Source organism: Peromyscus californicus, unplaced genomic scaffold, assembly GCF_007827085.1.
Source record: "Peromyscus californicus insignis strain IS unplaced genomic scaffold, ASM782708v3 Scaffold_18__1_contigs__length_77618521, whole genome shotgun sequence".
Lineage (NCBI taxonomy): Eukaryota > Metazoa > Chordata > Mammalia > Rodentia > Cricetidae > Peromyscus > Peromyscus californicus.
In genome coordinates this window covers 9,323,404-9,336,065 of record NW_026294480.1, presented here as the reverse complement: position 1 = coordinate 9,336,065, position 12,662 = coordinate 9,323,404, and the positions used below count along the sequence as shown (strand labels likewise).

At 37.5% G+C, this 12,662-nt stretch overlaps 1 protein-coding gene across 8 annotated transcripts in view; it reads left to right on the top strand.

Annotated features, from left to right (window-relative positions):
- Nucleotides 1-12,662, top strand: part of Ctnnd2 (catenin delta 2) — an 863,700-nt gene that overhangs the window by 450,181 nt on the left and 400,857 nt on the right. The gene's annotated exons all lie outside the window — the stretch shown is intronic.

Here is a 12,662-nt window from a genome sequence, read left to right as displayed (position 1 = left end):
TTTTCCACATGATATAATCAATTTTAACTACTCTGTACTGTGCCAAAGCAATATGCAACAAATTTACATTTCTATATTTAAATTGTATTATTTCTATAGTATTTAAAGATTTACATGTATGTAGTTATGTTTTTCACCTAGAAAGGTAGAAACTTAGAAATAAAGAGTGCAGGCATTGGAGTGGACCCTTTCTTAATAAAGTTCTGTGGACTTATTTGAGCAAAATTTCACAAATAATGCTATCACACTATTAAAACACGTTATCTTGGTAATGCCAGCATTAAAAAATTCAATGAAGCATTTTAAAACATTTAAATTAAATTCAATTTTGTTGACTGCATATCAAGGTTTGTCATAAAAAAGGAAAAATGTAAGAGTAAGATACCATAGTTGTTTTTAAAATAATTTAATTTACATATTATTTCCCTATAGTACCATTTCTCTGTAGTATATTTAATACCACTATTATTTTAGATAATCATTGTGCTTACCCAGACATGTTCAAAGCAAAATTCCCCCATTTATACTCATAAAATAAGATGCAGAGTTGGCATTATACCCGGTCTCCATACTTACATTTTAAAATGTACAGTTGCCACTGCTTTTAATGGAGTTATGGTATCAAATTTTGTTTAACTAATATTTGAAATATATACACCTTATTACAGAGTATAAAAAGCAGCATACAGCACAGTATGTTTTCTTGCTCAGAGGGGAGCATAAAAGTAGATGTCTCCTTTTCATAGAATGTAGTAGCATATTTGATTTTTAGTTTTGGGAAAGGGTTAACCTTTAATAATAGAAAGTAGAGAAAAGATAAATAAATGAAAGAGAAAAATAAGAGGCAAGCAGATTAAACCAGAAGATATTAGCCCATTTTACCAACCTCACTCTTTCTATAAGCACACTGAATTGTCTTCTAAAAACATCAGTAATCCAGACATGCAGTAAACAAAATAAAACTGTTATATTAGCTTTATACAAAACAAGATCAATGAAATAAATAGAAATTAAAGGACTAGACACAGTTAGGCCAGCAATTGCTGTGGGTGCAGAGTTAAATGAAGCACACTGTAAGGTAGAATAGAAACTAATGCTGAAGTCCTAGTCAAGATTTTAAGGAGAGCAGTGGGGTATCAAAGCTGTTTTCCCTTATAAAGATGTGATGAGCATGGGACTATAAAGGGAAGGAATAGAACAGCACAGAGTCTGGTGTTAAGACAAACACTCAAAACTAAATGATCCCTGAAAACATACATGCAGGTAACAGTATACAGACTGAGCAGGTTATATTTCAGAATATATAGGTGTGCATGTGTGCATGTAATGATAATTAATGAAAAAAAAACAGGCCATGGATTTGAAGGAACAAGGAGAGGTATATGAGAGGGGTTGGAGGGATGCAAGGGAAAGGGTAAATGATGTCATTATAATCTCAAAAATAAAGAAATAAATAAAAAGTATTCATTTGACCTTTTCAGTACACACTTAGATAGAGTGCTAAAAGGAAAATAAAAGAAAGAGTAAAAGAAAAGCAGACCTTATGGTTGATCAACAGAGGCTGTGGAAGTGGTTCCGTTGGTAGACTGTTTATGTAGCATGCAGAGAGACTATGCTTCAATCCCCAAGGATGGTGCATATCTGAATCTCAGTACTTGGTGTATGGAGACAGGAGAATCAGAAAGTCAAAACTGCAGAATGAGTGTGAGGCCAGCCTGGATTATATAAGTTTCCATCTCAATAAATAGCAAGTAAGAAAATATTTTAAAAATCAATATATTGAATATATTTCCAACTTTTATCATATGATTATAAAAATATCTAATTAGGATATTTTGACATGAAGGATCAGAAACAAAGACAACAAATAAGAAGTTCACATTCACTAGTGATAATTCACAAAAAATTAAAAACATAAAATATTAATGCATGGAATCATAACTAGGAAATATACTTCTGGGAAGCTTTGACTCTGATGAGAAAGTTATGCACTGCTTACAACACAAAACAAGAATATTTTATAACAAAACTTGTATTCGGTGGAAATCTAAACTTTATTATTAAAAAATAGAGGAATGTTGTAATTATTTTTGGGAAATCTTAAGAAGAGCCAAACAAGGGCTGGAGAGGTGGCTAAGTGGTTTAGTGTACATGCAGCTTTTGCAGAGGATTGAGTTCGTCTCTCAGCACCCTGTCAGGCAGCTTACAACCAACTCTGACTCTAGTATTAGGGGATCTGATTCTGTGTCCTGGACTCCATAGGAACCTTCACACACGTACACATTCTCACTCAGAGACATACAAAATACACACACAATTAAAATAACTTAAAACAAGCTAAATAAATAGCAACAAGAAAGATGTAAATGGTAAAAAAAAAAAGTGTTTCAGAAATAAAACAACAAAAGGAAATCATCGAAAAAGTAAATATGCATGATATTTTATTTTATTTTATTGTCATGAAAGAACACTTGCCTTCTCTGTGGAGAAGCTTCCATACATTTAAAAGTCGGTAAAAGAATGTCTAGCAAATGCTTTCCTTCTCTTGAAGTGTGTGCTCAAAAGTCATGCACGAATGGCACAACCCTTTACTTTTATGTCTTACAGAGCAGTTAAACACTCCAGTTACTGCAGAGACGTTTTGTACTTGCTCTGTGTTTTAAGGAGGATTATGTACTTACTATAATGTACTGAGTAGTCTGATTAGGGATAGCTAAGATTTTCTCCTAAAGCCAACTGCCTTCCAGCAAGGCAGCTGCTCTTCAGACCTTTGCTTTGTGGGTTCCATACAAGCGCAATCACAGTCTCTGCTTTGCATTGCAACTGTGAAATTTGTCCATTTTGTGGCAAAACAGTAGTTAACTTTTTCAGTACTAAGTCGAGTTACATTGTAAAAATATATTAACTTATTTGTCCTCTGTTCATTGCTTTTTGGCTGTTTTCTAATTTAGGCCATTAAAATAATACACACACACACAGACACACACACACACATTTTTAAGTGCCAAATGATAAAGGCAGCACCAAACTTTTGTGCCAAAGGATTCTGAGCAACAGCCATGTATGTGGGGAATATTGTTACTCAGGAAAGAAATTTGTCCTTAACAATTTCAGAAACACTTTAAGACTAAACTCACTGTATAAAATATAGGGAAAAATGAAAATATTGTATACATAACTATAATTTGGAATATCAATATATCACTGATGTCAAATATTGAAAGTATCTGAACATTAAAATGTCAGTTGTTCCCTATCTGTCTATCAGTTAGGGGTCAGATATGATAAAGATTCTATTCAAAGAAGTTTAAGGAAAAGCAATTTAATTAACAGGCTATTTACAAAGAGATAGGCAAGATTAAAGGAGCAGACAGCACATGCTGGAACTCCCAGGAATTAGCAGCAAACTGACAGAAGCTGTCACCACCCTTGGACCTCCACCCTTGGAACTTGCTAGAACTGGTAGAAACAGAGTCAGGCAGCAAGAATGTAGTACTGGTAAACCAAATCTCCTTGCTCCTTTCCTAGATCTCCCACCCCCTTCTGCCAGATCCAACAAGTGCCAGGCCTCCTTGTCAATGGAGTAATTGAAAGGAATGAGTGTGGAAATCAGAAGTTTAGCCAGCAGAGCTTTCTACTGTGTAGTATAATAGTATCTGATGTGGACGCTTTTGGTCTAGAAACAGCACATAGATATGTAGCGCTCTTGGATACATCCATCTAATTAGCGAAAGCACATCAGATTTGGGGAGTCCCTTGTGATTATTCAATCAATGGCTTCATTAGCTAGAATAGCTGTGAACTATCTAATGCTAAATTGAACCTGGCATCCTGCCCTTGAGTCTCCTAATCTCCACTCAGAGGGGACTAAAACAACACTAAATAAATCTAAATCAACTTGGAAAAAAATATTAAATAAAAAGCTATTTCAATACCTGAGCATGTGGTACTTGATTTGTTATATTTAAAGCTTTAGTTATTTTTCTACCCTATGACTAATTAAAAGTAAATGTTAAATCATAGTCACCTTGTCTTCCGAATGCCATGATGAGCAGTAACTGCCCAGCTATGCTCATTTGTGATCGGATAGTTGCAAATATTTTCCAACTCTATTTTTTAAACACACTGTCCTGAACAGTATGTAAAATGTGAACAGCCTTTGCCACCCTGCCGTTTGCTCATACAAATGTGTCACTGAGTCGGTAGGAGGATGGCTTCAGAGACTGTAGCTTTAGTTAAATGAAACAGAACATATGACCAACAAGAACAATTTACTGGAGATTCTAGGAGCCATTAGCTTCTCGGTGTCCTGCATGGCTTGGCCTGAATGAACATGGATCAAGAACTTTATTTAACTCATGCATCCTTGGAGATACAAACAGATATGAGAGATAAGAGTGATGATATCTCAGCCAGTAACTAATAAAATAAAATACTGTCAGTCAAAATCAAAACTAAAGCTGGACAAATACAGAAATTAAAGGACAGCTTGGGAGAAAAATGACATATAAGTTAACCAGAAGTTAAGTTGTTTAATGTATTTTAAAAGAATGATTATTTCTTTATTTAGTGTACTAATGAATGTGAGCTCTACTATATTGTGGATAATTCTCCCATTCAGTGGGAAGCTCATGAGAGCTCATATATGAATTTTTTTAATGTATATAATTCTGAGCTTTCAAATCGTTGCATAATAAAATATCAAGAATATATCATGTATAGAATTTCACTCAGAGCAGACAGGACCCAAATACAATGTATACAATGTGGTTACTGCAAACGCATTATTCACTGTGGCTCTACAGTCTGTCCTTTTCATTGTGTTATTAGAATGCTCAATTCACATGAGAACCTTTGAGACATCAAGTTATTAAAATGCTGTAAAACGCAACGCCATATATTCATGTGATTCATAGTATTAAAAGTGGGGGACATTTTGTGGAGTGACTTTTCATAATTCCAGAAAGGAACACCTATAGGAAAGATAGAAATAATAGTAATAAAAATGAAACATATGACTCAAACTAGTTCAACACATGAAAGCCATGGTTAAGGGAAAGGGAATCATGTGTTTTCTTTGTTGTCTATCACGGAGGAAACCAAGTCTAGACTCAACAAGATAGAAAGCCTTGGGATCTACATGGCTACTTGGTGAACTGTGTCCCTATTTCTTAGGACATATCTTCTCACATGGAGAGGTACTGATACCCCAGCTGCAAACATGAAGATCTCTTAAAGTGTACTTGGGAACTCTTGGAGGGAAGTGGTGTGTGTTGAGACTCTTACAGAGAACCCTCAAAGTCAAATGGTCTTCACAATGCTAAGAGATCAATCGATTTTTTTTTCTCCCACATGACAGTTCAGAGGCATTTTTCTGAGACCACAGGGCATGTACTGATATCCATGCTATAACAGCAGGAACTATTGGCTTACTAATCTTCTGTTTTAAATATTCCACCAAATACCACTGCATTTAATCCATATCAGTAAAAGCTGTGAGAGGTCTGCAGTGATGTTTAAGGGCACAACTGGTTTGTGAGACCAACAAGGTTGAGTGCTACTAAAATTGAGAGATGACATATAGAAGATAGATCATAAGAAATAGGGACCAAGTTTACAGGCAGCCATGTAGACCCCAGTAACAAGGACAAGTCTGCAATTGTGAGACATCATCATGAGTCAGTATGACCCAGGTACTGATTGCTGCATTTTTAGATTTAGTTTTAAATCTTTTCTCATTCATAACTGGCCTCCATTAATTTTCCATTTTTTTCAAGATTTTTGGTACACAGAGATGAATCTGCTTTCATCAGATTATTAACTTATTAGAATATATTTAGTATTATTATCCTTATTACACAATAGTAATACCTAATGATAAATAACCAGAAGATAAACCCTTATAAAGAACCACTTGGGAGCTACAATGTGTAATAAAAAACACTGCTCTATGGTTACACTCCCAGGCTCTGTAAAATTCTTTACAAAGCATTGCAAACTGAAATAGCATATTTGGCTTTTGTGCTTTTGACAAATGTGCTTTCTCAGTCTTCTCTTTCATGTACAGATCTAAAGGAACAGATATTGCATTATGTGAGACCCTTACCAACTTTGGGTCTATGCCTCTGCATCAGTCAGGCTTGCAAAAGCAACAAGACAATGACATGTGTTGGATTTAAGTCAGTTTAAAGTCTATGTGTGTGATCCAGGTCTTCTCATGACCATTAAAGTTTTAATTTTCACATAAACCATTTTGCACATTGGAATCAACTGACAAGATGTAATATATATTCTAGATACAGAGACAGAAATGAAATGTAAATGCCTCTCTGCTCGTAGAGCATCCCTGTCAGCTCTAAGCCTGCTTGTGTAACAGGACCCTGGAGATTCTGCCCTCAGTTACATTTTGAGGTAGTGGGTGGGTTGGGCTACTATTTCTAAGGAGCCTCCTCCCTGGAACTTTTCCAAATGTCAACTCATACATACATTACTAAGAAGTTCGGGAGAAAATAACCAGTTTAGCACCACCAGGTACGACTTCTAAGTGTCTTGATAAAGTGACAGATTCCCTTAGAATCCATGAAGAAGAAGCCTCTGCAATAGATGAAAAGGATGCATGGCTCATTTTAAACAAAGTCAGTGTTTATATTCTGCAGAACAATGTGTGATTACTATGACCATAATAATCTTACAAATAATTATCTGTTTTCCCTTTTATTTTGTATTTTTTATTTTATTTATTATTATTATTATTATTATTATTATTATTATTATTATTATTATTCTGTTTTTTGTTTTTTAGAGATAGAGTTTCTCTGTGTAACAGCTCTGGTTGTCCTGGAACTCCCTCTGTAGACCAATCTGGCCTTGAACTCACAGAGATCTGCCTCCCAAGTGCTGGGATTAAAGGCGTGTACCAACACTGCTTGGCATATTTTATAATTTGTAATAACCCCCTTGTATATAATCACTACCATGTACTTCACTTAGCCCTACCTAGTATTTTTCAACCAGCCAGCTCCTCAGCCACACCCCTTTTATTTGGGATTGTTGTAAGAGTTTACTGTCAGTTAAAACAAACAAAACATTCTTCACCTTCAAACCATTCTTAACCTCCTCCAAGTAGCAAAAATGTAGAAATGAATGCCAGTTTCTTTGTTGTTACAGATGTGTGTGAGATTTGGTACAATTATTTTTTCATGGCCTACATAAAAATAAGGCTTTTAAATTTTCTTGTAGAAAAGAAAGTTTAACCCCAGAATGTATCACGTTTCTGTTCTTCCTGGTAACCATAAATCTAACTAAAGCTGTGAGTGTGAGGCATACCCCTTCCTGAAGGTGTGCATCATTGGCATGTTTATTTTTCTGCTGACTGTCCTAAATGAACAGACTCACAAAACATCTCTTTGGGCACCTGTTCAAGGCTTGCTCAGTCCTCTCTCTCTCTCTCTCTCTTTTTTTTTTCTTAATGCATTTTGACAATGGTAAATAATTCTTTGAAACTAACTCTATAAACTGCCCTTTGAAGACCTACCCTTGTTCTTGGGTCTTCACACACCTCTACAGGTGACTTTCACAACCACACTTCTGCTCAAACTTTTATTTATGCGTGACTGAAATACGTTTTGTTGTTGTTGTTGTTTTGTTTTTGTTTTTTGTTTTGTTTTGTTTTGTTTTCTTGAGACAGGGTTTCTCTGTGTAGCTTTGCGCCTTTCCTGGAAGTCGCTTTGGACACCAGGCTGGCCTCGAACTCACAGAGATTCCCCTGCCTCTGCCTCCCGAGTGCTGGGATTAAAGGTGTGCACCACCACCGCCTGGCTTGAAATACCTTTTTTTATTACTCGGGAAATTATTAAAGACTTAAAATATTACATTGGCCAATTTTCATTAGAGTCTGAAGTGTCTTTAACCTCTGAGATGAATTCCCACCATCATCTCAAACCCCAGGACTGAGGCAGTAAGCCAAGGCAGTCTCTAAATCCGGGTTGCACACACACATACCTCCCTGCCTCTCACCCTTTTGGGAATGTCTTTCCTGTCTGCTGAGTTCTTTGCGCATGTCTCTTAAATGCATGTCTCTCAAATGCGTGTCTCCCTTTCCACCCTATTGTCTCCCTGCTTCCACTGTGATTTCCAAAATCATCACAGATTATTTCATCTGCACTGCAAGGGGTTCCCTGTCTCTAGTCCCTGCCGCCACTCCAGCATCATCCTGCTGTCACTTTAGATGCCTGGGGTTTTATAAAAGTAGCACAGGCTAACTCATTTTGCCATTGGAGCACCTGTGTTTCTATAGATTCAGCTTTCATTCCAGATTTCCCAAGAACCTTTTTATTGTGTGATACAGTACACATGCATCTGTCGGATTATTAAAACTTCTTGGAACTGGGTCTGTATAGAATTAAGGTAGATGGTAGGACAGGGTTAATTTTCCCTGGGCAGTTGCCTATCAGAGACAGACACATGGAGGAGTTGATATTGAAGCACTTGACATTTGAGAATTACATTCGCAGTTAGCAGAGAAAGAAACTTCAGGTTGAGGGAACAAGAACAGCTTTCGCCTAATGACAAAAGTTTTAGCTTTCCAACTCTTGGATGCGACAGTAAATGTTTGTTTGTTTTTAATTTTTTATTACAGCAGGCCACTTTGCTGAACAATGCATTAGAACCCCCCCCACACACACACACACATACACAAAACAAAAACATAAAGGGTGTTTCTAGAAAGCGATAGGTAATATGTGAAACAGCACTATGGCATGCTTCCAGGAAAACAAATCCCACTCAGGGTTTAATTGTTTGTTAGCAGAGCATGTGGCTCTGTGATTGGGCAAGTAGATAATGAATAATAATGATGATGATGAATCATTAATAAAAATAATAATAATGTAGTATAAAATAATTCACCTAAAATCTTGAATTCTGTCAAGAATTTTCAAACTCACATTCGGAGAGATTAAAATGTGAAGCAGCAGACTAGTGCCAGGCCTTGGTTAAGAGCGCTCTTGAAGCCAGGCAGCCATGTGTGAGAAACTCCCCCCAGCCCAGTGTCACCACCTAGTGAATCACTTCAGCTGGGGGACTCCTCAGTTCCTCAGCAGCAGAGAGATTGATGGGACTAGTCCTTGCTGAGACAATTTTAAACTTCAGTTTGTTACTAGGGGTGAAGTGCTCAGTACAGTTCTTGGGACCCGTAAAGAGGACCTGCTATCGCTGTCACTACTACCCCATCAGCATCTATGGCTGTGTAAGTATGTAGGAGAACTAGCCCCACATCTGCTGACCTCTGCTTCTGGATTGATTTTTTTTCTCAGCACATACCTCATCATTTTACTTACATTGTTGTGACTTAAATGATGACTTGCAAACATTACTTAGGAGACCTCTGGCCTTTCTGTGTTTTTGAACACTGTGTAGATTAATTGGGCTTTAACATAGCTGCAACAGATGTTCAGTTAAATCAGACAAGAACTGGAAATTCCAGATAAGGTCTACTTAAACCTTTGTAAACATATATACGTGGTCGACCATACATGGTCATAGATACTCTTAGAGTACCCAGTTAGTTACATGAGAAACTGTCTGTTTCCCATGGAGTCTGTATTAATATAACCTGTAAGTGGGTCTAAAGTTCTATGTAAAAATTAACATTTCAACCTTTGTATTTACTGAGGTTGAGTCTGTTAAATCATCTCCTCCCAGTCCCTGGTGTGTAGCTGGAGAGTTTCTCTTTGGGTCCTGCCAATCCCCGCAGTCCCACAGCCCACTTATAAAATAAACACACAGACGCTTATATTATTTAAACTGTTTGGCCTAATGGCTCAGGCTTCTTGCTATGTAGTTCTTATATCTTAAATTAATCCATATCTATTTGTCTATAAGTTGCCACGTGGCTTGTATAGCTCACTGGTACTTTACATCTTGCTTTTCATGGCAGCGGCTCGCAGCATCTCTCTGCCTCAACCTTCCACCTCCCAGAATTCTCCTCCTCTTGTCCTGCCTACGCTATCCTTCCTGCCTGACTACTGGCCAAACAACATTTTATTTATCAATCAATCATAGCAACATATATTTACAGCATACAGGACACCCCACAGCACTGGTGGGACCCAGAAGTAGCAGTATACTAGGGAAATAATATAATCTGAGAAGTGAAGACTTCTGCTGCTGCAAGGGGCTGGCTATTTTGTAGACTATTTCATCCTTAAAGTGCTGATGTGTGCATGAGACTTAGTGTTTTGGGTTTAAAGGACAGCCTCCAGTCCTTACACTCCATGGCCTCAAGATTATTGTCTAAATTTGCTGCTAGCCCAAGCAAGCCTAGAGAAGCAAGTTCCAGAGAAAGAGGAGAAATATAATTTAAATCCCTAAACTAAATTCCTTAAAAGTCTTTGGAAAATTTATTTTTTCTGCCTCAGTGCACAGTCACATTAATCAACTAATGGAAATTTGTATGCAATTTTGTTTCCCATTATAAAGTGATTTAGGGATGTTGTGTGATTTTTAACCATTTTCATATTCTCATGTATGCATTTTCTCCAAAACTGGAAGAAAAAGATTCTTGTTGATTTGAAGCCTAATAAACAGTGGGGAAAAGTCACTGTAAAGTACACACAGGGTCTGGGCTATTGTCCCGACTGTTTTGTCCTTGGCAAGTGACATGTCAGTATTGTGAAGTTATGATACTGCTCATTGGTGCAATTATCATTGTCAGAGCACATCTTGGTTTCAGGGCTTGAGATGTATTAGTGAGATAATGAGATGGTGAGTCTTGGTTTGTTTTCACTGAGTATTGATCAAATACATGACTGATGCTATAAAAGATGAGCAGGTTTGATTACCCCATGATGCATTTCTCAGGAGCAAATAAACCATAATTTTAATTGAAATTCTTTCTTGCAAAAGAACCTTATGTTGTTATTTGAAAATCCTGTATGAATAGCATTTGTACATTTCTGGGAATGATGGCATGAATTCATAGGACACAAAATTATTTAACTTGCTACTCAGGAAAAGTTCATTGGAGCAAAATTCACATACTCTCTTTAAAGGCAAATAATTAGAACATATGGGCATTTTGCTTTATGGATTATGTTAAATGATGTGAAATTAAAGCTTCTGCTTTATTTTACTCTGTTGAGATTTTCAACTCTGTGCACTGTTGTTGTGTCTGCTGTAACCTCCCTTCCCTTGAGGTGCACTGTGGGAGGAAGGTGTGCCCAGCACAGGTTGTTATATGTGCCCATCCACTATCCTGAATGAAACAACAAACCAAAGCAGCGCAAAGTTTCGTGTTCCTAGTAGGTCAGTGATTAACAGAGGCATTGCTCTTCTACCTTGCTCACTCTCTCCATTATGGTCTTCGCTGAGGACCAGGACTAAAGTGTTGTCGAATATTATTTTAAGGTGTGTTACTTTTGTTTATTTTGCATTTGTTTAACTCTGTGAAGCTGTGTTACTGTGCCTGTCTAAAACACATGATGGTCTAATAAAGAACTGAACAGCCAATGGCAAGGCAGGAGAAAGGATAGGCAGGGCTGGCAGGCAGAGAGAATTTATAGAAGGAGAAATCTGGGAAGGGGGATTAAAAAGGAGAAGCCAGAGAAGGAGGAGGACATCAAGGGCCAGCCACCCAGCAGCACAAACAGCAACGGAGTAAGATTTACAGAAGTTGGAGAATGGGAAAAGCCCAGAGGCAAAAGGTAGATGAAATAAGTTAAGGAAAGCCGGCAAGAAACTAAGCCAAGCTAAGACCAGGCATTCATAATTAAGAATAAGCTCCTGTGTGTGATTTATTTGGTAGCTGGGTGGCAGCCCCCACACCCCAAAAGAGCAAAAACCTCCAACAGTACTAAATCATTTAGCCAAAACTCATCTCTGCTCTTCCAGTGAAGACCTCTTTTCTCTTCTCCATGGTTAGCCCCCATGGATCACTACCCCAAAGTTTCTCACTTCACTTCCAAAAGCTTTTCCAGAACTCTGCCTGCCCCTTGTCTAGAATGTAGAGACCAGCTCTTGACTCTATTGTGCCTGGCAGCTTCTACCACTGCAGTCAGGGTAGTGGACTTCTGGTACCCTGAAGGAAAGGGAATGTGTCTCTCCACAGAGGCAGCATCATTCTGGTGATGAAGCTTATAATACCATCAAAATAGGTTACATGGTCTTCTTTTGCAGGCTGTTGAAAACATAACTGCCTGATGTATATATACTGTTGCCTTGGGACTATGTTTTGGGTTAAAAGAAAAAGAGTTGTGCTTGTGTTTTTGTGAAACCTTTCATGGTAAGGTTGGGACCGGATAGAAACATAATTTAAAATGGTATCCATCCTCATGTTGTTCCAAAGGGAGAGAGGAAAGGCAGAGACCTTGAATGACAAGGATCATGGGAACCAATACTCCTGAAACTAGGCATGTTATAGTTGTCAGAGAATGGCCCTTGTGACATTTAGGATTTCATTGGAAAGAGAATGCCATGTTTAAGGACAATCAGGAATCTTGTGAGCTCTCACTTACCGGAAATGACATTGTTATTTTAAGAAGCAAAGAGAGCATTAAGGATGTTCCATGACTGTCCTGTAGGCTGTATGTTTTATTACTCTGCATGAATGAAGAGCTGGCTTCCCACCATGCTGCAAAGAAACATGAAGACATTGGTATTGCCAA